This window comes from Onychomys torridus, chromosome 21 (genome assembly GCF_903995425.1).
Source record: "Onychomys torridus chromosome 21, mOncTor1.1, whole genome shotgun sequence".
Taxonomy (NCBI): domain Eukaryota; kingdom Metazoa; phylum Chordata; class Mammalia; order Rodentia; family Cricetidae; genus Onychomys; species Onychomys torridus.
The window spans coordinates 36,180,404-36,205,983 of NC_050463.1; the positions used below are offsets into that span (position 1 = coordinate 36,180,404).

At 48.1% G+C, this 25,580-nt stretch overlaps 1 protein-coding gene across 2 annotated transcripts in view; it reads right to left on the bottom strand.

Annotated features, from left to right (window-relative positions):
* The window catches only part of Klhl29 (kelch like family member 29), a 307,924-nt gene that overhangs the window by 199,363 nt on the left and 82,981 nt on the right, over positions 1 to 25,580 (bottom strand). The window contains exon 2 of one of the 2 annotated variants that reach the window (XM_036170646.1): positions 24,796 to 24,903. The exons of the other annotated variant lie outside the window; for it this stretch is intronic. The gene's annotated coding sequence lies outside the window, so the exon portion shown is untranslated. The remainder of the gene's footprint in view (positions 1 to 24,795; positions 24,904 to 25,580) is intronic. 2 annotated transcript variants of the gene reach the window in all.

Below are 25,580 nucleotides of genomic sequence, written 5' to 3' on the forward strand. Positions count from 1 at the left end.
TTGATGGGATCCAGGGCACAAGCAAGGATGACCCTACCAAAGTGAAGGAAGGGGCCATAAGTCCACAGCGCTACATTCTACACGACAGGGCTTTGGCAGTCTTGCTTTGGCTCGCGCTGGCTGTGACAGTGACATGATGAATGGGCATGAATCACACACTGCCGACACAAGGGAACATCTATGGCCAGTCCGAGTATCTAAAACCTAAGCATTTCCAGTCTAATTGGCAGTGATCACAGCCAACAGTTGCTAAAGGTACAAGCATCCTTAGTGACCTTTAGTCCAACGTCCGCATTCAGAGAGGGTGACTGAGGTCCAGGCAATGCCATGATTTGTCAAAGGTCAGAGCCACACCAGAGCCCTAGCAAGAGAGCAAATGCGGGCCTGGGCCTCCTGTATCCCTCAACCCAGGGTCCAGGCCCCTTGGGTCCTCCAGGCAGGCAGCAGCTTCTGAGTTGCTTTCTCCTGCTGCTGTCCTGTGCATTTTAATTGCTTACACTTTCCCTTCTCATACCCTGGGGTAATTTTACAAAGGGCACAACTCTGACATTCAAACAAAGCACATACATTCTCAGGTCCTTTAAATCCCTTTGATTAGAGAGGGAAATAACAATTGCAAGAGAGGCGCACACACCATGCATAAAATTCATCTCGGCCATTCCAAACGGTCCCTGAGTTCCAAGGGGATTTTATCCATTTGAACCAGACCAAAAGAATCACCCTGCAGAGGGTCACATGCGGGCCTGAGATCACACAGCCGTCTGGCTGGTCTTTCTTGCTGTCTTGAAAGTCAGTAGTCTGGCTGCTTCTATTTGGAAGTGTTCACAGCACCCAGTACAGTGTAGCTGAGGAGAGAGAGAGAGAGAGAGAGAGAGAGAGAGAGAGAGAGAACATGCGCGCGCGCAAGCATTCAAGAGAGTGCAAAGGATTATGGGTGCAGTTATGGGTGCAGTCAGGGACACAGTTCTTGTAAGCATATGGAGTAGCCATGGTGATGTGAATAAAAGGCAAGGAAAAGGGTCATATGGTGGTCAGGACACTGACCACCTAGTGACCTGAGCAGGAAAGGCTAACAGACAGGCGTCAGACAGGTGGGTTTACAAGACCTTGTTTTCTTGGGTAGGGGGGTCGGAAGAATCAAGAGAAGAAGGGTCACAAAGGCTGGAGCCATCTCTGCCCTCTTCCATGCCTCATGTGAATGACCACCTCTCAGGAGCCAGAAAGTCTGGAGCCAACAAAAAGGGAAGTGGTAGATGTGAGGGATGGTGAAAAACCCGATTCCCTCCCAGGAGAACCGCCCACCAGCAAGCCTCGGCATGCACAGCGGAGTCTCGGGAACACACTGTTCTCTTTGTTGGAGCAGAAATCTGTTCAGTGCTGATTATGCAGGCCGATGAGTGGGTCTCTCTCGTTTTCTCTCTAATCTGGAGTCCTACTCAGCAGGCACAATCGCGGGCAAGCGATCCTGGAAACAGAATAAGCTTTCTTGCCATCCATTGTTCTGGAGGCATTTAGTGCCTGCAATTCCAGGTGTAGAGGTATGCCACTGACTACATACTTCAGGGCTTCTGAGTCTCAGCCAGGGGACCTCACAACATGGGAAGAGGAATGTCCCTCTGACCTGCCTACAACATTGGGACCTGGATGCCCAGGAGCATGCAGCAAAGGAAGACATTGGGTTTCAAGCAGGCAGATGATGTCTTAAAAGCTCTCACCTCGCTACAAGGCATGTTCAAAACAAACCAGTCACTGCTTCTGGTTTGGGGTGCTGACCTGGGAAGGCAATTGATGGAAATATTCTTTTTCCTGATAAGGATGTGCGCAACAGAGGTCGGCATAGGTCTATGTAAGACTGACTGAATGATATCCTTCAGACTTGGACATTTCTTTTCTTTGTATAAAAGTTGTAAAGAGAACACTGTTTAGATGAGTTTCAGGCCATCTGCCATGGTGAGGTAAGGGATGCCGGGTCAGAGAACTTTCTGGGTAAGAAGAGTAACATTTTTAAAGAAGTAACAAATAGTCTTACTAGTTGGAAAAGGTAAGGCAAAAGTGTAGTAAATAATAAAAAAAAAGGATCTAATTATTTAAACTCTTTTTTTGACCCATGACTTCAACCTGATTGTCAGCGACAGCACCGAGCAATGAATGAACGAACTGTGTTTGATGCAGAGAGGTGCCCTGGATGCTCACACTGCAGGACCACTTCCACGCTGTCAGTCCTCACCTCACAGAGTCTGCCTGTGCTGGAACAGCCTCATTCCCAGCACCAGCAGTTCCCACAGTGCCCCTCAGTTGGGTTCCCTTCAACCTGCACGTCCCAGCCACAGCCCTGAGGAGCACACAGCCCATCGAGAATCAGAACCCAAGATCACCTGCTAGCCTGCAGATGAAAGCTGGCTCACGTGACCATGCGGGCAGGCTCCAGGGACTTGTGGAATGAGTCTGAACCCACAGCATATCTGAGAGTCAGAGTGACTCCTGCGTTCCAGATCCCCAAGCTGACCCAGTTCATCCTAATGCTGCCGCCCCCACCCCCCACCCAGTCCCCCAACGAGCGCAGGAAGCAATTTGAGCTCATCAAGATGTTCATCAGCTCCAGGCTGGGCCACCTCTGTTTCAGACAGCACGCCCAGACCCGGAGATGCTGTGTAGCAGACAGATGCTATTTCCACTTCTGTTCTCAGGGAAAAAGTGGCATAATCATGATTTATCAAAATATTCTAATCTTGAAAAGCATGCCAGAGTGCAACCTCATGCAATGAACTTGAAAAGGCTTTTTACTCCATGTGCATGCTTTGAGATCTGGATATCACCCCCCCCCCTTCCAAATTGGTTTGAGGCGATAAGGCATTGGAGAAATTAAGTTTTTTAAAAAATTATACTTCCAAACTTAAAATTGTCCAGTTTTTAAAGCAAAAAATAAACCTAGACAACAACTTCCAAAATACCAAGTGGGTTTTTAAATCAGAAAAAACTATGTTAAAGTGGTTCCTGAGTCACAGCTGTTGTCTAACACAGAAACATCATGTCATCACTGTTGGACATCTCTTCATCTTTCACTGGTGTGGAGTGTCAGGGAGGGAGAAGGACCAGGGGTCATAATTAGTGGTGTCTCTAAGCAGTGAAGACTTAGCTTTCCTGATGCTGATCTAAGTTGTCGGAAACACAAAGCTAGGATGTAATCCAATGCAACCAGGTGGAAGTGTAAATTCATAAGGCATAACACGTAGGATGCAGCAAAATAAGTAGAAACCACAGTAGCAAAATGTTCTTCATGCTTCTCATAACTTAACCTGCCTCCCTTGTCTCTCCACCTTTTTCTGACTGGTTAAGAGTCCTTTAGATTCCTTCTAGACTTCAAAAGTCTGCTGCTTACCCCAAGTTTCTCTCTCTTCCATGAAGACCTGCTAGGCCCCTGTCTCTGGGCATCTTTATCTACCATGAATGAACCCCCTGTGTCCTTCCTTGCTGATGTATTTTCAAGGACCACCTCTTTCCTTTCTCCTCTCTGGCCATGCTAGGAAATGCTAGAAAGGGGAATTCTCAATCACTGATAACTCTTTGGTGGAAAGCTCATGGTCTACTATTCAAGTGGGCAGCAACAAGGATCCATGGGTACAAGAACATCATATAAAGCAAGACTCTTATAGGGCTGAGTCCAGAACAATGCATTTCACAAATCAGTAGGCTATCTTCCCTAGCCAAAGCCAATGTATCCTACTCATGTATTCTCTGAACCTCAATCAGTCATGTAGAAGCAGCACATAGGAAAATGTGTCATAACCACAGCAAGGCTGCTACCCTGTTTTTTTGTACTCTTCTAGGAAATGGCCCAGGGTTCTGTTGAGCCAGGATCTCAGAGCCACCTTTGACTTTCATGGGGTTGGGTATATACAAGTATTTCTCTGAGTCCTCACGGCCTGAAGATCTGTATCTTGCTGGATATGACGACCCGCACATAACCCCAGGATCTGGGAGACTGAACAGCAAGCGAGAGACGTCCACAAGTTTGAAACCTGCTTGGCCTACACAGTCAGACCCTGCCCAATTCCAAGGAGGTGGTGGTGGTGGTGGTGGTGGTGGTGGTGGTGGTGGTGGTGGTGGTGTGTGTGTGTGTGTATACACACACTGTAAGAGTGTACACACACACACATTACACAACAACATGTGTGTTCAGAAGACAACCTCAGGTGCCCATCCTTGGCTTCTATCTTGTTTTATTTCAGCATAGAAACAGGCTAGCAGGCCCTTGAGCTTCTACAGAGTCTCACATCTTTACCTCTCATTCTTCATCGGAGTTCTGGGATTATAGACACTTGCTACTGTGCCCAGCTTTATGTGGGTTCTGGGGACCATATCTTAGGTGTTCATGCCTGTGCTGCAAGATCCTTACCCGCTGAACCATTTATTAGCCCTTCCAAGGAGTTGGGTTGCTCACATTGGATAATTCTGATAACCCTCGAGCCCAGGGCACATCATCAGACCATCCAGCTACAGCTGTTTGATAACTCTGGAGCAAGAAAATTAACACTGAGCCTGGAAGTCTCAATCTACACAGGCAGAGACAGGGCCGTGAGCAGAATGCTTGTCAAATGATTCCATTTTGCAAATTCTTCATGAGTGGTGGCCATGGGCCCTATAAGTCCCTCCTAGTCACCTCAGGAAAGGAAGTAGTGGGAAGGGGCAATATTAAACATCCCTCTGCCTAGCTAGCTGGGCTGTGAGAGATCCTACCACCTACTGCCTGAACAAACCCTGAGCAGCCAGGAACCAGATGGTAAGCTGGTGCACAGGCACGGCATTGGCACAGGTACCACAAAATGCACGAACAATAAAGCCTTGCAAACGGCTTTCCTTGGGCAGCTGCAGTAGAGGAAACGGTATGAGGCAGGAGAGGAGGGTTTTTGGGAAAACCTGGCATGACCTCCTCAACTCGGCCACCATATGCTGGGTATGCTCTGTACGCTGCGTCACTTTGAGTAACACAGAGTGACAAACCAAAAGATCTTCTGTCTATAGTCTTTAGCCTCACTCAGGTCCTGCCTTGGGTCTTCTAGGGTAACTGTGCCTAATACAGCAGCCATGAGCCAATGGGACTATTCCTTTTAAAATTAATTTAACTTAAGTGGCATTGGAAGTTCAGCTCCCTAGTCATGAGCCGCATCCAGAGTTTTCCGTAGCATTTAGCAGCATGGTGTAGGACAGCTCCATTTACTGCTGAAGGTTCTGGGCTGTGGAGAGAGAGGTTCCAGAATGGCCCTGATTCTCCTAGCTTTGCAAAAGCATGAAGCAATCTATGTGCTGACTACTGCAGCATCAAGTTCTCTTTCCAGTTTCCTCCACGACCTTGTAGCTCTTTCTGCACCCCACTGGAGGGGCTTCCCTCTGCTCCCAAAGCCTGAGGTAAACATCAAGGTGGACAAAGAGAGCCTGGAATCTCTGAGAAAGAACTTCGGACTCTCTGATGTTCATTAAAAGCCTTGCTGAATGTCTTAGGTGCTGTTCGATTGCTGTGAAGAGACCATGACCGAGGCAACTCTTAAGAAAGAGAGCGTTTAACTGGGGGGCTTTGCTGACAGTTTTGGAGGGTTGGTTCATTATCATCACGGTAGAGGGCATGACGACATGTATGTAGGCACTGGAGCTGATATATATATATATATATATATATATATATATATATATATATATAGAGAGAGAGAGAGAGAGAGAGAGAGAGAGAGAGAGGGAGAGAGGGGGAGAGGGGGAGAGTGGGGAGAGAGGAGAGGGAGAGAGGGAGGGAGGGAGGGAGGGAGAGAGGGAAGGAGGGAGAGATGGAGAGAGGGGAAGAGAGAGAGAGAGAGAGAGAGAGAGAGAGAGAGAGAGAGAGAGAATGAATGAGAATACACCTGGGCCTGGCGTGGGCTTTTAAAACCTCAAAGCATGTGACACACTTCCTAAAACCAGGCCACATCTACCTCGAACAAGGCCATACCTCCTAATCCTAAACCTTTCAGAGAGTGCCAATCCCTGACACTATTCAAACAATCAAGCATTCAAATAAAGAGCCAATGAGGCCCATTCTTATTCACATCACCACTCTAGCTTTCTTAGCGATGAGTTTTATATCCAGAATGTCAATTAACCCCTTCCTGAATATTTGAGGTTGAGAATTCACAGGCTCTTACTCCATGCTAATGTGTAACTACTATATTGTGTACTGTAGATCTGCAAAGGATGTCGATTGTTCAGTTCATATCAGACACACAGAAGGGTACCTACGTATCCCATATCTGTCATCCATTAATTTGCCCAACTACAATAACCATCTCACTAGGCACAAGTATATAAAAACATATTGTATACTTTCCATTGGAGAAAAATCTGAAGATTCTAGCCTGAAATCTTAAGTTGGCCTTCCCTAGACCAAGCTGTTCCTAATACTACCTAGTCGACATTCCATAATGGGGCAACTTTATGGTGGTGTTGGTTCCCACCCTCGACCACTTTGCATTCCCAGCTCAGATGTACCTCACGTTCTGCACACATGGCAGCTTTGGCCCAGCCTCCCCTTTGGGATAGCTGAAAATTTTCTTCTTCCCCATGGGGCTCAAGGTTGTCTACCTTCAGGACCCAGTCAGTGGAAGACACTCCAGGGTGCAGGGACCTTCCCAGACACCCCAATCCTCTGTGCCGGTCCCTCTTTTAAGTGTCTGCAGCACCTGCAGTTTCTGGCAGAGACAGGGGAGGGGGGGTAAGTTCCCTATTTATTTTGTGAACTGCACCTATAGAAGGTTGATCTTGTGTGGAGCCTCCTGTAAGCCTGTATACCCGAATTCTTTCAGGTCCATTCAAGCCCACGTGTACAGGTAACTGCCCAGTCCTAGGAATCCCTGGATGCCTGACCTGGCCCTGAAGTGGAGATTCTGTACCGAGTAAGGGGAGGAAGAATGCAGGGAGGGTGGACCAAACGGACAGTGTGCCGGAGAGGCACACCATGGCCAGACTGCCAGGGAGAAAAAAAAGAGTGCGTCTCTTTCATCCTCTGTTCAAGTGATCACCGCTGCCAAGAAAGAAATCAGCTCAGCCAAGATACCCAAGGCCTGAAGGGAGCCAGGATTTCCTACCAAGAGAAACACTCCTGCCCAGTGACTATCATTGGACATTAAGTCATTTGAGAGAGCTTGTGGTTTAATTCCCCGCCCCCTCTACCATATGAGAAACTCGTGACTCTTATATGGTTACAGAATAAATATAAATGTGACTTCCTCTTCCCAATTTACAGAGCTGATTTCACAGGCTTTCTCGACAGGAATGTGGTATTTCTGACAATCAACAATTCTCCTCGATGCTGGAGTGTTGGGAGGGTCAAAGCCTCATCTGCCACACTCCCTGATTTGTTTGTAGGGCTTGGTAAGTATTAGAGACACTCTGATAGAAGCGTAACAGTGCATGGAGTGAGTGCGGGAGCGACCGCCCACTTGTCTGCGTTCAGTAAATACTGCCAGGGAGGCCAGGCACGAGGCACAGCACAGAGAACTCCCTGGCCTGACTCCCTACAGCAGCACAGACCCCCCTCTTCAGCTTTGGAGACCCTCTGAGACCTAACATCTTCAAAGTACATGGGGAGGTCATTGCCATACTCTGGGAAGGGAACTGGTGCATGGCCTCCTCATGGGTAGAGAGCCGTGCAGTTTCTGCGTGCCTCTTTCTAAACTTGTGAGGACTTGCAGGGAACAGAGGGAGGAAAACAGGTAATTTGAACAATCTGGTGATGGTCTGGGTCTTAAATTCAGAGGTAGGATGGGATCATGCCTGTGAATATCATTGTTACTTTAGAAAATGTATCTAAATGTTACACATATTATTTCAAATATATCTTGTCTTGTAAAAATTGTCTGTGGTTTGTAAGGAAGCAAAAAAAAAATCACCAATTCAAGGTTGTTCTCACTTAGCTATGTGGCTCATCATATAGGGAAAGCCGACATCCTCTTTGCAATCAGTGTGCCCCTCTCTTGCCCCAAGACCTGGCAGACACAGCAGAGGCATCCAGGTGGAAAGATCACTCACCCGAGTCCACACCCTAGGTGACTGGCTGTACTTGGGCACAGGGACTAGGCAGCGGCTCCAGGATTTGGTTTGTAAGTAAAAACAAGCATTGGGGGAAGAACAGCTGGTGTTGAGTCTGGTGCTAGGATTAGTCTGCAACGCTAATCACAAGAAGTGGAAAAAATTAGGAGGTCCTGCCTGCCAAGGAGGTTTTCAAACACATGCAAGTGCGGCAGGCATGATGGGATTAGATTCTCTCAGCGCCAATAAAGTAGGTGTCCGCGAGTTAGAGCCTGCTGCTGAGCCTCACACCCCAGAGCTCCGGTTCTGACACAGGGGGAAAAGAGCTACCACCTGGCTGGAGGTGTGGGAACAGTCGAAGGGGTGTGCAGTGTGAATTTCCAGTGCTTCTCTCTGATGCCCTGTGAGAAGCTGAAAGCAACCGAGAATGTGGAAAAAGAAGGTCCCTGGTCTTGGGAGACACAGCAGGATGTTATTATGCCAGCTGCAGATGGCTACCCAGGAGAGGATGGTGAACTCTGTTTAGTTAGGGTTTCTATTGTTGTGATGAAACACCATGACCAAACGCAAGTTGGGAGAGGACAGGGTTTATCTGGCTCACACTGTCATGTCACTGTTCATCATCACCAAAGGAGGTCAGAACAGGAACTCAAACAGGACAGAAACCTGGAGGCAGGAGCTGATGCAGAGGCCATGGAGGAGTGCTGCTTACTGGCTTGCTCAGCCTGCTTTCTTTAAGAACTCAGGACCACCAGCCCATGGGTGGCACCACCCACACTGGGCTGGGCCCATCAATCACTAATTAAGAAAATGCCCTACAGCTGGATCTTATGGGGGCCATTTTCTCCACCGAGGGTCCCTCCTTTCAGATAACTCTAGCTTGTGTATCAAGCTGACATAAGACAAGCCAGGGCCAGCACTGCACAGCTTTACATGAGATTCCATTCAGGATGTTCACAACAGCAAACAGGGAAAGTCCAGCAGACAACAGAGAACCCCATACCTCAGCAGCAACACTGCCACCTGCTGTGGGACCATTGACAACAATAGCCTGGACCCCCCTCAGTAACAGCACAGCAAGGTGTGACTGGGGAGTCCTATGACCTCCTGTGACCACCCTTAAGGGACAACTTCCAACGAGTTTCCCTCCACCAGTGGACCCGAGGTAGCATTGGTCACAGGAACCTCAGGTTAGGGTTCTGTGGGGAAGGAAGTCGGAGCCCCAGGGGATGAAACAGGTATTCCCACATCCCCAGAGCCAGGATGGAGATGGGCCAGGAGATAGACATAAAAGACTCCATGACTGTAGTTGGGTATGGGGAGAAGATCAAGACATGGAGAATAAAAGTGGTAACAGGTCTTCAGATACTAATGTCTAGATGGAGTTGAGGGAATCTAGAATGTTAGCCCCTCCATAGTTACCACTAGCCAAAGCTCATTGCATTATTGCACTACCAGGGTACCACTAAGGGTCATTCACTCTATCACTAGCCCATGATGAGGGGTCATCCACACTACTGTCAAGCCTTAAGGACGGAGGAAGCACTGTTCTTCAGAGAGAGCCCAGCAGCCCCCAGGAAGATCCCTGCAGTCCAATCTCTTAGAAAAATGCCCGAGGGGTATTCATGACAAGTCACATGCTTCATGGCAGCCTGGGCTGGTCTTGGTTCAATTGGCCTGTGCTTTGCAGATCTGAAAAAGATGCTTGGCCGTGATGGGCCTATTCCTACCCAGCATCTCCTTAGGGTCACAAGAAGACATTTCCTTGGAGGAACAGCTGGGACAGATGTTTCCAGCATCCTTTCCCGCCCATCCCAGCTCCCCCAAACCCTCGTCTGGGTGTTGCTATTTGCTTCTACAAAATGTAGAGCTTTTCAAAAGACATCCAGTTTCCTTTGTTGCTATTCAGTTGCCATAGTCAATTAAAATCTATCAATGCCCCTGAATAAATTTGTGCTAGGTGAAGAAAGAGTCCCTGCACAATCTCGCGACATGATCTCTATTACCTTATGTTACTTTAATAGCTAGAGTAATAGTTTGTTATTAATGGAATTAAGCAATTTAGCTCAAGCTTCCCAGAGGTCTTTTAAGACAACTATTATAATTTGTATTCTCGGATTTTCCATTGAGTAGACGCCATGTGTTTTACATTACTTGCTAATGTTTCAAGAGATAGCAGTGGTATATTTAATATCTGGCTTTGTTTAATGATTCTAACCCTCTTTCAGTGTTGGTAAGTGCTGCTGGAATTCAGAGCAGTTGAGAAGTCTATACTGTACAAATAATTATCTCGAATATCATTCAATCCAATTTCAATTGGTACCTGCACTTTGACATCTAATCTTAATTTAGACCCAAAAAATGTGTGTGTGTGTGTGTGTGTGTGTGTGTGTGTGTGTGTGTGGTGTGTTTAAGTTTTCTCAACAGAAAACAATCGCCTGTCCGAAGCAAGAAGGCCAGAAGATAAAGCACTTGCTTCTAGTACCCACACAGATGCATACACAGGGCGCATGCACCCGCACGCATCCACGGCTCACACTAATTTAGCATATTTGAATAGAGTCGTATTTAAACAAGGATTTCAAAAATGTTTTTTTGATGGTTGCAAAACCTGTTTTTAGAAGAAATAAATGTATTCGCTGCATTATGAAACAGCTTGAGAAAACAAGATCTTACAATGTACACCATCTCTGTATTTAAATAGTTTCATTTCTATTCATGAGCTCCTTGATTAGATACATGGAAAATATCATCAGTAAAATATGAATAATTCTGACAAATTAATAGCCGATTTTTTTAAAATGAAAATATGTGTAAGCATCTCATTCTCATTAGATAAAGCTGCCATCGGGGGTATAGGAAAATTGTGGTCTGCCTAGCTGTAGTACAGCAATTGGCAGAGACAGCAAAGCCCCTGGCCTGGGACCTCCTGGGAGCTTTGCTGGCTGTAAAGGGAGAGAGAGTGTTGCTGGCGAGACCAGGTTGGGGCAAACTTAGCTGGACGCTTGTGCAGCACTTCCTGCCATGATGGGAAGGAGGCAGGGCAAGATGGCTGAGCCATGAGATGCTGGAGCAGAAAAAGCAGCTTGGAGATCATCTCGTCTGATGGCCCATTATGTCTTGGACTGTTTCCATCGTAGCAGAGGAAAGGAGAGGCGGAAGTAACTCCCTTTTCAAGGTTACCCAATCCATCCAAGAGAGGCTGGATTTGAAGTTTGGTTTGTGGGCTCCGGATCCAGTGCTATTTCTATGCACTGCCAAAGTCCCATCAAGTATACAAGTGGCTTCATTTTTGCCAATGACCGTGGTGGCCAAAGGGGGCAGGCACATGGACTAAAGGTCAGTGCCTTTGGGAAGAGGGATCGGCATGGGAGCTGGGAAGTTCTGAAGAAAGAGCACTTTCTTCAAACCAAAGACCAGTGTGCACTTGGCTTTAACACTAACTCTGTGCCCTTGAACATGTCATCTAATATTTTCTAACTTCTACTGACTCATCTGTGAGGATGGGAACAATTCCTACTTGGTGAGGTTACTGCAGGGCACTCAAAAGGTTATATGAGGACTCAAAAGGTTATCCCTAACACCCAAGAAGCAAAGGCAGTATGAGTTTGAGGCCAGCTTTGTCTACACAGTGAGTTCCAGGTCAGCCAGAACTATATAGTGAGACCTGTCACAAAAAACACAACACAACACAACACAATGCAACACAACACAAAATACAATGGGTTTCACCACAGAGAACACTTCATACCAGCTCTTGTTAAAGAGGGTACTGTAAGGCTATGGAAAGACCACAGAGAACTTGGCAGTGTTCAACTTGTTCAACACACCTCTTCCTACGGGACATCAGTTTCCCTGCCAATCAGCCTTTGAGTTGCAAATGTGCTATTCATAGAACTCCAGAATATCCCTTGGAGTCTTGTGTATGCATGTCCATGGAGAGGCCCAGTGGACCTCTCTGGTCCTCTTTGTTCCCCAATTCCCACTGCAGAGGTGAGAAAACCGACTGTTACAGCTCATTTCCTAAAACCAGAACCATTCCCTCATGTGTTGCTAGGTGGTCAACGGCATCCTTTAACTCAGGTATCAGGCCCAGTCTGCTGAGACCTTACAACCTGCTGTCAAGCAGCTGGTACTGGGTGGGCACAGATGTTTTATGGGGTGGGGTGGGCAAGGCTGGAGGCCCTGGTCATGTGCCATAGAGGAAGCTATCAAAGGTTTCTTTTCTTTTCTGGACCTAGATGTGTGGCCAGCAGAGAAGCAATAGTTGGTTTTGTCTTGGGCCTGTCCAGTGAGGATGGCAGGAAACAAAGTTCTGAGTGGAGAAAATAGCATATGATAGGCCTGGTGGTGGGAAGCACCAGGTGTGAGCTCTTGTGTGTTTTCAGCATGAGAGAAGCAAATGTCTGTATTTGCCTTGGCCGACAGGGAATGCTGGAATCTAATAGTGTGATGGAGGTCAGTGAGCAGGATGAACTCAGAGACACAGGAGAACTCAGTGGTCACTTGGGTTAGAACTGTTGAAGGCCCATGGAGAAAGCCAAGAGCAGTGGGGAGTGGACAGGAAGGATACATGGGGACAGGTAGGTGAGAGCCGAGAGTCTGGTGTATGGCTAGAGAGGCAGAGAGGGAAAGCTGGAGTATGCCTCGGTGACTTAGGTCTGAGGACGGGATGCTGCCATTTTTAGGAGTTGGGGGCAGAGTTGAAGACAGGGCTTCAGGACAGAGGTGAGTCCAGGCACGTCTAGGGCACCCGAGGGACACTTTGGTTGGGGGGGAGAGTGGACGGACACGTGGGACGGGAGCTTAGGGGCAGATCTGGGAACTGCCAGTTCATAGGTAAGGGACAGAAGATCAATAGTACTTGGAAGGCTGGAAGCGGGTGATAAGGGATTCAGACCACTCTGCAGGGATAAAGGAGACCACCAAAAGTAAGAGGATTAGGAGCCGTGGGCCGGCACACTGGAGAACTGTACACCTCTGCATGCTACCTGCACCGAGTCTTACACTCTGGGGCTCAAACTCCAGGCACCGAAACCCTCAGCCTCATCACTACCAAGGGGCTGGCCCGTATTCCTTTCGTGGAGGGCGTTTGCCAAACAGGAGGAAGAACGGCTAGAGAAACTTGTTCTGGGTCCCCGGGCAGCACTTAAGCTCCCAGGTTCTAGAAGGAACAGCTCAGGAAATGCTCTTACCCAAGGACCCACCTGTCACAGGGCTTGAGGCACCTATGCAATGAGGGACCTTGTTAAAAAACAAAAAACAACAACAACAAAAAAAAAGTAAAGAAAAAGTTCTGTGCCACTAGGGCCCTTTGCCCTATTAGTAACAATAGGCTTCCATACAACAGGGATGGATGCCGTTCTCCCTGGAAACAGAGAGTTTCGCTCTCAGATCTGATATAACAAAGGAGGGAGGGGCGGAGCTCAGCCCATCTCCTGGATTAGCCTAGGCAGCCTTCCAGAGCCTGCAGGGACCCTCAAGACCCAGCTGCTGGCATAGGGGAGGTTAGGCTGGGAGCCCATCCTCTTAACCAGCCCTGAGGGGGAGCTGGTGCATAAACCAGCCTTCATATTGAACGACTGCCACTCTGTTTACTTTCAAAAGCCCAAACTTCCCATAAATCCAAGTCAGAATCAATCATCTTTTATGGGAGATATTAATGGCAATTCCATTATTTAAATCCAATCAATGCAGACTGCACCCCCCTCCTCTATTGTACTGAAGCCAAGTAGTGGCGGGGGGGGGGGGGGGGGGGGGGGCGCTTTTGACCAAGTAATGGAAAAAAAAAAAAAAAAGATCCAATGACCTTGCTCACATCTCAGTACTGCAGAAAGATAACCATGTAGGAAAAAGGATTCAGTTTCTCTCCATTTCTCCTGTAGAGGAGGGAGGTTTTAATTCCACTGGCCTTGGAAAAATAAAAATTCTTCTCTTGCATTTATTATGAGCTGTCCGAATGCTGTCAGGGCTACTCACCATCACTACTTTTTAGACAGAGCTGCTGTGTGTGATCTACTGTTTCCCAATCAGAGAAAAGCAGCAAACATACTAGGAACCTGGCTCTTCTAGGAACTGGCTTCAGTGGCCTACAAAATAGCTAATCTGTAGCCCAAAGAAGTGGAGGTTTGTATTTACTCCCAGAAGTAAAAAAAAAAAAAAAAAAAAAAAGAGACACAGAAAGAAAGACACAAAAAACCAAGGCAGAAACTGAGTGGTCCAGGCGGCCAGCAGAAACCTCTCTAGAAAACACGCACCTGAGTGGTCTCCTGGCGAGAGGCACCCCTTTTCCACAGACTTTGACAAGCGAATGCATGAGTGACCTGTGATAGGCAGAGCTGGGTGGGGGCTTGCATCGGCTGTGGAGAGCTGGAAGAGCCCAGCAGTAGGGCCTGGGAGCTACAACCAAGAGTGTGTTCTCAAACCTAAGCCTGTGACCTGGAGTTGACAAAATTCTCTTGGCATTACTTAAAAGGCATGCCTCTCTGTGACTCCCTGCCTCCTCGAGAACTTGGCATCCCCTCCACAGGACTTCACCCCTCCTGAAGAATACCTGACTGCTTAGTCGGATGGAGTTTTCAACGATGCTGATGCTGCTCTTGTCACATGCCTGTCTTCCTGGCTCCACGGGAGCCACACCCTTGCTCGTGGGTCCCTCATCAGTTGCTACACTCACCCCTGCCCTCCACCAAGATGAGGCCCTTGTCATTAATGAGAGTGCTATTTTCTCTGGAGTCTGCCTCGGAGACCGATCCAACAGGACAGGATTCTGAAGACACTTCAGTGTGGCAAGGAGATGTAGGACTTCTGATTCACCCTGCCTTCAGAGGCATCTGGGGACTAGCTCTTCTCTATTTCCACTCAAAACAAAACAAGGGAAAAATGGGCTTAAATTGCAGCAAGAGAGATTTAGGTCAGATAGAAGAAAAGCCTGCAGAAGCCACCGGAACGGGACTTTGGGAGCTGATGGAATTTCCTTCCCTGGAGATCTCTGGGCAGAGGCTTTAGTGTCAGAGACAACCCATCCCCAGGGCTTACTGGAGATGGAGGAAGATGGCTGGCTAACAAATCTGCCTCTCAGCAGAGCAGGCTTTTCCTCCAGGAACACCACTTAGCAGCCCAGAGAACCCCTCACCGAGAACCACAGACATGGTGGATGTGAACACATCTGTTACTGAGTATCCGTCCCTGGAGCGCTTAGGTTATTCTCAGCCGCCTCCCTCAGAAATGCCAGGCTCTCTGCCTTGTGACAAAAGCCAGTTTCTCTCATGCCTACTACTGGGGCTCAACAGCATCCTTGTCCCTGTTCACAATGAGTTTCCTTCCCTGTCCATATAGCCGCAGCCAAGGCACACGGAGTTCTGTCCCAGTGGGTTGGAGCGACAATTCCCCAGCCTCTACAGGACCGGATAAGCTTGAGCAGGAGAGGAAGTGCTAGCCCGGAGCAAGCCTCTGAGCACACATTTCTGGAGATACACTCTCTTCTGTAGTAGGCAAGAAACAGGTAGTTGGTTTCACAATGACCACCAGAATCCCAGCCTGTTCCAAAGGAGGCCTGGACGCAGGTTTGTGGCAGCCTGTAGCCCATGTGTGGGATTTTTAGATGTGGTTTCACGTAGGTGACATGCGCCACTCCATTTCCTCTCCTATGCTTGTTCTCACTCCTATTTTGATTTATGATGTCTTAATGGGTCCTTCTGTGTCCCCTAATTCTCTTCTAGAACCAAGAAAGGATGGTGGGGTGGGGTGGGGGTTGTTGGTGTTTCATGCTCTTTCCTGGCTAGGGGCTGCGTCTAGCCTTTCCAGGCCCCAGGTATAAAAGTGGCAGCTTCCTTTCTAGGACACTCATGGTGGGACATGACAGGCAATTGGAACTGGTCATGGGAGAAGCCAAAGATGTCTAGGGTAGTACGTACCCCCATTCTAAAAGCAAAGGGCTCAGCAGCCGGTAGGGTATGTCACTGTGGTAGCCTGATCATCAAGTCAGGGAAGCATCTCCCGAGAGGCAACACAGTTCAAAGGTGGCTGTGAGGGCATGAGAGGAGGATTGAAGGGCTCCAGGGCCTTTAGGCACTTCTAGGAAGAACCATGTGTTTGCCTGCCCTCACACTGGCCAGTCCTGACTACCCTGCTTGCAGCAGAAGTTAAAGGGTCAGGAGGGACCTCCCCCTGGGGCTGGTTAGTTCAGCTATTGAAAAATAAAGCAAGTCTAGAAAACCACTGTGGCCACCTTTACCACACAGCCTGGCCACAGAGGTCTGTGCAGCATTCCAGATGTGTGACAATTACATATCCACTGCCCCAGCCTGATTCTTGGAGCCAACAGCTCAAGACTCCAGTTGCTCGAGAAGCCTGGCGAGAATGTTACATAAGTGCGGGCCTTGGGAAGGATCCTGTCCACTGCACCATCACTCAGGAGAAGGAAGAATGGGGTCTGTTAGTAATGAGGTTGGAACCCTGAGGGCCTCTGAAGTGGCCCTGAAGATATAGGGTGGAGCCAGCTCTGTGGGTAGGATGATGGATCAGGTAGGAGAGGGGCACTTTTCATAGAGATAACTGGTCCCAATCACCAAACACAGCCAGAACTAAGATATATGGTACAGTCTCTCTCCCCTCTCTCTCCCCCTCCCTTCTCCCCCACCCCTTCCCCTGAGCACAGCCAGAGGCTGTGGTCTCGGCCCAGTAGACAGAAACCAATATGTCTGTTAGAAGATGGGCGTTCAGGTCTAGTGTCCTGAAGAAATCCCCTCCTGCCTCCTCCATGGTACCCCAATGCCTAACTATATAACTACCCAACCAGGCATGTGAATCTATACAGGTACCTCTTGGAATCCAACCCAGTCAGGGACCTGGACGGGGAGATGGGCCTCCCAGTACTCACTGTTCCACTGGAGAGTCACAGGTCACACAGAGATGGAGGGCGTGAGACACTGGCTAGCTGTGACTGCTGTCATGTCATATGGTTCTTATAAAATGACTGTGGCAAGTTACTTAACATCTCACCCTGATCTAAGCTGATTCCTCTGTAAAGAGCATGGCAGTATTGACATGTAAAGGGCTGGAGTGATGATGATGGGGTGGGGTGGGATGGGATGGGATGGGATGGGACCCAGGGGCAAATACAGCGATTTGTGTGTAGCCCCCTTTCACCACAGACATTTTCTCCTGCCTGAGCTCAGGGGCAAGTAACCCCTGCTCTGGGTGAGTAGCAAAGGATGATTTCAAAGAGGAAGACAGGCAAATGACACTGGAGGTGAGCAGGGGACTGCCCTTCAGGAGAGAACCTCCTCATAGCCACACCCTCACCCCTGCCAAGCCTCATTTAAATGGATTATTGTTTATTGGCAGCTTATTCCATCTCACGGGTTATGAATTATTTACCAGATAATGACTTCATAATTGTTAATGAGAGATGCCCCCAAGGACATGCTGACATCTCTTCTAAAGCCACAGAGCTAATTGTGGTGGAGTCCCAGCAGGTCTCATGGGGACATATCCAGTGTCACTCCTAGGGACAGAGCCTGACAAGCCCTTGGGGATCCAGTGCATCCAACCACTCATGATACGGGTCAAGAGGATGGGTTCCAGTCAGTGGGAAGGGATGTGCTTCCATGGAGAACAGAAAATGGATGCATCTTGGTGGTTGTATGGGATCCTTGTGTGTGGAGGAGGGCCACCCCAACCTCCTAGACACAGAGGTCACCAATTGACTGGTGTTCAGAAAGCCAGGGCATCAGGATGCCTGACTATAGAGGAATGTGGCTAAACATACCCAGGATAACTTCTTTGAAGGTACTCTTGGTCCTCAAGAGAGCAGGAGTTGGGTCCCCATGCTCTGCCCTTGCTCCTTAGACTAACTGAAAGTCTCTGTAGTGCCATCCTTTAGGCACCAGTCCAGGTAGTACTTTATGATGTTCTCTCATTTAAGGCTTATGCATACCCCGTGAAGTAAACACTTTCAGAACCCCTATGCGCAGCTGAAGTAACTGAGCCTTGGGAGTTATACATTGTGCTGGGAAGAAGGGGAAGCAATGCTGGTATTTGAATCCAGGCTGTCTGGTACCAGCAACCATGCTCCCAACTTGTGCAGCTCACTAGAAATGTAGCTTTCATGAAAGAAAGATTGGACGAATGCATGACTACAGAATACACTTGTCTCCATGTGGCTGGAATGTGAGACAGTATATCGAGGGCCTGGGTTACAGCCAAGTTTAGGGAGATCTTCCTGACTCCTATACCATGAATCATATTTCCAAGTCACCTTCTTCATGCCCCACCTCTGACAGTGTCCTAGAGATGGAGTTCCAGCCACTGCCCCCTAGAAGGTTCTGTGATGAGATGGGCCTAGGACCCACTCTGGCAAGCATGCCCACAGTCAGTCAGCAGTTCCTGGTGCGTGGGCTCTGGCTCAGCTCTGCAGGGTGGCCCTCAAATGCCTAGAGCAGGCCAGTAAGTAGGTGAGGAGCCAGATACACAGGAAACAGTGGGAGGCCCATGGCAGAGAGGGGCCCAGGGCTGAATGGGTGCTGGAGTGCCCCAGCACCAGGTCTTCACTTGAGGAAAGAGTTCTCACAAGAAGCACTGTTCTAGGAAAGAGGAGATACTTAGGTTTAAGAGGGCCAAGTGCTCCAAGGACTACATTAGCCCAGGAGTCAGGACTGGAGCAAAGTCCATCAGTCTCTGGGTGGTATAAGGAAGAGCTTTCTCATTGGATCCAAACGTGTCAGCAACTGCACCTAAGCGCGTGCCTGTGGAAGATGGCTGAGCACTCCAAATGCATGTTAGAAAGCCTCAGAACCGGTGTTAAATAAATAATCACACTCTTTATTCTGGGATGGAGAGGCAGGGGACCATAATGGGAGGGTGGGGCTCCAGCTGGCCGGGATCCCTGCACATGCACGCCCATCCCCGAGTACTGAGCTCTAGGAGAGCCTTTCTGAAGAATTCTCTGTGTTCTGATTTTATTTCCCACGGTCAGCATCTGCCTGGGTACCTGGGGAAGGGGCGGGAGTGGGTTAATTGTTACCTCGGTGTTGTTATTAGTTTACTTTGTAAAAGCAGAAATAGGCTTTTAATGATTTCTTTTTGTTGTTGTTGTTGCTACCTTACAAACCAGATGCTTTTATCTAAATGAGTTGCTACAAATCAAAGGAAGGGCCCAGGAGAGTTGCTAGGCTGCTTCTGTCTTACATGGGTGGGGAGGCAAGCTTATGCTCTGTGAATGAGGCTTAAGCATCTCCATCCTCTCCACAGCCAGCGTGCTTATAAGCGAGAGTAAAAATACCAATTGGCAGCTGTAACGGATGAGCTTCTGAGTGGCCTAGATCGGAGGATACAGAAGCAAGCATCATGGTCTCTAGGGTGTGATGGGACTTCTGTTTCCAATGTAAGCTTTGGGTTGGGGATTCTTCTCCCACGGTTCCTGAAGCACTCCCTGTGCTTAGCATGGTACCCAGCATTATAGAAACTGCTTTAGAAACATTTGTTAAGCATGTTCTCCCATAGCACTTTGGGTAAATTCTTGTTGCATCCTTCCCATGTTCTAACAGTGTGTTTAGTTGCTGGTCTCCCCGTAGGAAAGCTCATTAAGGATAGAGCATTGGTTGAAGCTCTCTGGCTAGCAGATGTGGAATAATACACAGTGTGGCTGCCAGGAGGTGCTTCAAGGAACGAAGGAATGAGTACCGTGGCAACCCTTTGCTTCACCGTGTACTGAGTGTGCATCCTGCAGCCTCCATGGCTTCTGGCACTGTCTGTTCCAGGAAGAGGTCATGGTGGGGAGAGTGGAGAGAAATTCGGGGCAATAAGAGAAAAGTTTAAAAGAATATCGTATTTGTTTTAATGAGACAGTGTCTCAATATGCAGTCCAGGCTGACTTCCAACTCCAGATCCTCTGCCTCCTTGGTACTGGGCTTATAGGCATATACCACCAAAATGGATTAAAAATCACTTTTGAGTAGTTTTTAATTATGGGCGATGTCACCTATAATGGGTGAAGATCCATGCGTTTAAAAGCATGGCCACTCAAAAATACACACCTGGTCCTTTACTACAGCAAGGCTGGCAAGGCCACTATGAGCCTAGTTTTTTATTTTTAATTTTTTTCCAAATTTGAAAAAAAAAGTATTCCATCCTAGGCATATCACAGAGTCCAGGCTGGGGTTAACCTCCACGCCTCGCCCTCAGCTATCTTCACAAAGCAGACAAATTCCCAACTGTTCCCAGCAGTCCTGCAGGCAAAGGTGCCTACAAGCTATGGAAGGGCACTTAGAAAGTCAAACTTGGACACAAAACCCCGAAGGTATCAGAGACGATACTTCCAGCCTAGGTGACACACGAGGTTCTGAAGACAGAAGAAACTGGGATGTGCCCCATCACCTCACCCATCACCAGGTAAGTGGAATTCCTATGCACATATAGGCTCTGTGCTCCCTGGGTCCCTCCAGGATCTCTCCTGCTTTCTGGTGGTCCAGGTAAGAGATGACAAATTGAATCGGGAACAGAAATTCAAGCTAGTTACCCTTCTAGTGAGAACAACTCAATTAGAACTCCTGGTGGACAGACCCAGGTCTCTAGGATAGGTAAAGCTGCCTGGGTCGTGATGCTGTGCCCTGAAGCTGGGTGTTGCTCGTCAGGTGGTATGACTGACCCCTTCCCTCAGGGTCCCCTCATAGTCTGCCCTTAATTTCTTCTCATTGTCCAGTATGGTTTCTCCCTCAGTGTCCCCTCAGTCCCCTGACAAGGGAGTTCAGAGTTAGGTTTACTCTGCAGATACTCTCACAGATCCCTGGAGACTGGACTTGAAGCTGGTGGGCTGTCTCCAATCCCAGGGTCTTCTCCATCACACTGCCTATGAGGAGATCGTCTGTGGTTTTGCAGAACGTGACCTTCTACACTCACGGAATGACTGGGCCCTGTGCTGGGCCTGTGGACAAAAGGATAGAGCCTGTCCTCTAGAATGGTAAGAGAAGGAAGATGAACCCCTGACGCACACGATACAGACACAGCCAGGGGATTCAGAGTGCTGGGGAGTCCCTGGAAAGCCTATAGGAGACACCCACAAAGGAACTTTATTTCAGACAGGCTTAATTCAAGAAGGACTCTGAAAAATAACTGATAAGCAGAGATAGAGGGCACAGCTGGGTGTCAAATCCAGGGCACAGCTGAGGTAGAAGGAACAGAAGACACTAGGGAGATGGGGTAAAACCTCAGGCACTGGTTCTCAACCTGTGGGTCTCAACCCCTTCGGGGGGGGGGGGTCGAGTATCAGATATCCTGCATATCAGATATTTACATTACGATCTGCAACAGTAGCAAAATGCTAGTTATGAAGTAGCAATGAAATAATTTTATGGTTGGGGGGGGTCACCACAATGTGAGGAACTGTATGTATTAAAGGGGTCACAGCTTTAGGAAGGTTGAGAGCCACTGTCTTAGGGAATGGGAAGAGGAGCCAGAGATCTGCAGCTCCTACAGCCAGGGAGGGCACAGCTGTACGACCAATAAAGAGAGCAGAGAAGCCACCGAGGTCTTAGGGAAACTTTTGATGGAAAGGCATAAAAGGCCCTTGAAAGAGCGTGTGCAAGAATATGCCAGCCAGAGTCAAGGCCCAGCTAAGGCCACGGTGGCCTTAGAGTGTCCAGACAGTGGCCATAGGCACATGGCTTTCTCAAGGGCTCAGATGTCTAGTGAGGAGGTAGCTATGGAGGCCCCTGGGGTGGGCCAGGAAAGGCAGCAAGGTCATGAGGGAATGACTGAGCATATACGGTGGGCAGAGCATCAGGGAGATATCTTCATGGCTCATCCTTGGGGTAGGGATCACAGAGATCTAACAAAGATGGACAGGAGCCAGTACAGGAGAAGAGGAACTGGATATCGTAGGGAAATGAGGCTCCCCTAAGTGGGGAGAGGAGGCTGGCAGAGGATGGAGTGTGGTGGGAAGGTGTCTCTACAGCTGATTTAGGGACAGTCACGCTGTACTGAGTGCAGACGCTCAGGGCCTGAACATGAATGGCTCCCATTCACTCTGGAGGCATGTGTTATGATTTTGGGGATACAGGACACGTAGGGACTTGGAAAGACTGTGAGAGGTGGTTCCACAGTCCCAGGGACGGAGGCAAGGGATGCAGTGCAGGCCTGTTCTGAGAGCCAAGGAAAACTGGTACCTGTTCCACAGCTCGAAAGTCTGTTCCTGCCATTCCTAACCAAATCTTCGGTTCTGCAGACTTGAGTCTCCAGCTCACCATCCCTGGGAGCACAAATGTCAGATTTCTCTCCCACTGCTTCTGGGACCCTTCTTGTTCCTTGGGTGGTTTCCATGCTACTTCAGAGAGCAGGCAAGCAGCTCTCTACCCACTGTTCCTGAATTGGCCTGTTTTGTAACAGGACCCAGTGGACTGGTCCAGAAGGGTTTTGACTGGTCAGTGGGCTCCATAGTGGGCTTCCAGCAACTTCTCTTAACCTCTGGGGGTATTTAGTGGGTATCCCGAGCAGACATAAGTCTGGTGCTGGGCCCAATTATGATGGGAACTCACAGAGACAGTACTGGCTGGGTCCAGAGTTGGTGCTGGTGGGATGTGGACAGACATAATTCAGAGTTGCATTACATACCACTTCTACCCTTCAGGAACTGACCACTGGTAGGTCAAAGATCCACTATAGGGACACCAGTCTGGGGGCATGCAGATACTAAATCCCTCAAAAGATGCACGCCATCTGATATGCCTAGTGAGAACTATCAGACCAACCTCCTCCCCCATCCTGAATCTACGTAGGCTTACCCCAAGTTGGGACAAATCTAAGTTCCATGCCAACCTGCAATGGCATCAGGGATAAGAAGAACCAAACTATGGGTAGCCATTTAAGAAAGCAAAAATCACTCCTTCAGGGACTCCCCAACGTCTTTCTGGCACACAGCCAGTGTAGAATAACCCAACAAAAGTGGTCTTACAGTGAAGCATACCTCCAAATTTCTTCTTTGCACCCCCTGTTTGCTGGGAAGGAGACAACTCCCAAACATCAGTCACAAGCATCCCCCAAGGCCTACGACAATGGACAAGACAGTCCCTCCACCCCAATCCCCAGTCAGAGGTGCTATTAGGGTCCTGCCAACAGCCCTCCAGCTCTCTGAGTCAGGAGCCTGCCAGTCAGTCTTTCTCTGTGCTCTGCCTTCTGCTTTACTGCTGGGAAGGAGCTGTTGAGGCACAGTTGGATGGTGGGTGCCTTCATGGCGGCATCTGATCCAGGCCCAGCCTCTAGCCTTCTCTAATTTCCTGATGTCAGTCTCTGCTATCTATAACCTGGGATCCTAGCGGCACAGTTTTTTTTTTCTTCCCTCTGTGTCTGTGAAAATCCTGGAACAACATGCTACCTTCCATGGCACTGTCACTGAGTCCAAAGACAAGGCGCTCTCCTGACATGGAAGGAGCCCTGGTTGGCCTGATGCTCTTATATCTGATGCTGGTCCCGGGTATAAGCCTCCTGGCCGGGGGTTCTCAAGAACATGGGCCTAGGCCAGTTGAGCCTTAGCTATCCCCAAACCCTGCCCCTGCCCCTCAGCGGCTCCATGAGTGGTGGTAACTGTATGAGCCTTGGTGAGTCCACTTGCCTGGCTTATCCCTGTGGCAGCCATGTGATGCCTGGCTTGCCGGTAGGTGACAGAACAATGCTGCACCTGCTTTTCCTCAGATGTATGCTCTCATCAGGTAGGCCACAACTCCTCCTACACCTCCCACCGTGCCCGCCCCCCGCCACTCCCCACCCCACTTGCTCCTGGATTGACAGTCCTGAGTCTAAATGTTAGGCCAGATCTCTCTGAATTGAACACCAGGAACTAAATGACTATACAAAGTACATTCTCAGAAATGTATTGTGTGGTACTGCTACAGCAGATGATTCAAAAATATCCTAAAAAGTCCACCTTTAGGGCATTAAGTAGGTTATGTATTATATATGTGTGTGTATGTATGTATATATATATATAATTATATTCCTAAAATAGGAAGCTTTGGCAAATGATGATACAGATTTCTAATTACTGAGATAAAAGTGCTGCCCTAACCTAACATACTGTTGAGTCAAAATAGCATTTACCCTTGGTAGTAGTGGGTACAGTGTGATCTCATGTATGCATGCATAGACCTATGTACACATTTTATGTATGCACAGAATATTTTATTTCTATAGAATATAATATCATTTATATGATTTTAGGTTTCTCTCTCTCTCTCTCTCTCTATATATATATATATACATATATATGTGTGTGTGTATGTATATATATATATATATATATATATATATATATATATATATATATATGCATATGGTCTTTTTTTTTCTTTTTGGTGTTGAAGATTGAATCCAGGGCCTTGTATATGATACCCTCAGCTTTTAGAGGTGACCTTTTAAAACTCATAACATTTTATTCTGGTAATACATTTTAGTAACAAAAAAACTGAACTGTAAGATTTGAACTTTTTAAACGCCAAAAAGAAAAACAACAGTTTAAAAAGTACTTCAAGGTCATGTAGGTCAGCCCCAGATCTAACTCCCTGCAGACACTCAAGATGGAAGTCAAGATGGCTTACGGAGAGAGGCCGGTGGCTCACACACCTGTGGTAAAACTCTCATCAACCACCGAGTAACGTTTCCCTCTTGCCTTGCCCCTCAGAAGGAGAAGACAGCCAGCTTTGCTGAGGCAGGATGCCTCCCTCATTCCAGGCCTGTTTAGTAGAGCCCTACCTTGCGCCGCCCGTCTCTGGTGAGCTCAGGATTCGTCCCCAGGATGCAAAAACTTCGATGGCCACCAGCACTTAGCAAAGCATGGGCATAGCGAGGAAGCCAGACAGTCTGGAGAGAGGAAGAGGGAGAAGAATGGGGTGGGGTGTGGAACAACCATCATTTTTGTGAACTCTCGATTTTGAGTTCCAGTGTCTTAGATGACCACCACCCTTAATGGATGTTTGTCTCTGCCTCATGTTCTTCCCTGATGCTGACCCTCCTTCATATGCACTCTCTCTCAAACAAGGGTACCGAACTCTGCCATAGCACACCCAGACGACCGGGTACAGTGAGTAGTCGCCTCCCCATCCTCCACACAAGCTATCCCTAATCCCCATCACAGAGCCATTAACATGGAGTTAGAGTAAGAAGGATGGTATTGTTTCCACCTAATCCACCCAGAGCAGTTCTAGATGGAAACCCCCCCAAGAAATTCTGTCTTTAATCTAATACTGAAAAGGCCATAAACTCCAGAATTACAATAACAAATCATTACTCCTTTTAGACAATGGGGAAGAAGACCTTGAGGAGGTAAAGAATGGGATCCTTGGAGAGAAATGTTTTAAATATAGATTTAATACCTACTAGGAAGAGGCTATCTATTATGGGAAGGCAGGGTGATTCCTTGTTCACTCTTTCAGACATAATAGATGAGAAAGCCATCATCATGATGGGAAATGGCACCCTCCATGCAAAAGCACAGGACTGTCATTACCTGGGAATCAATATATTTTTTTAATGGAATA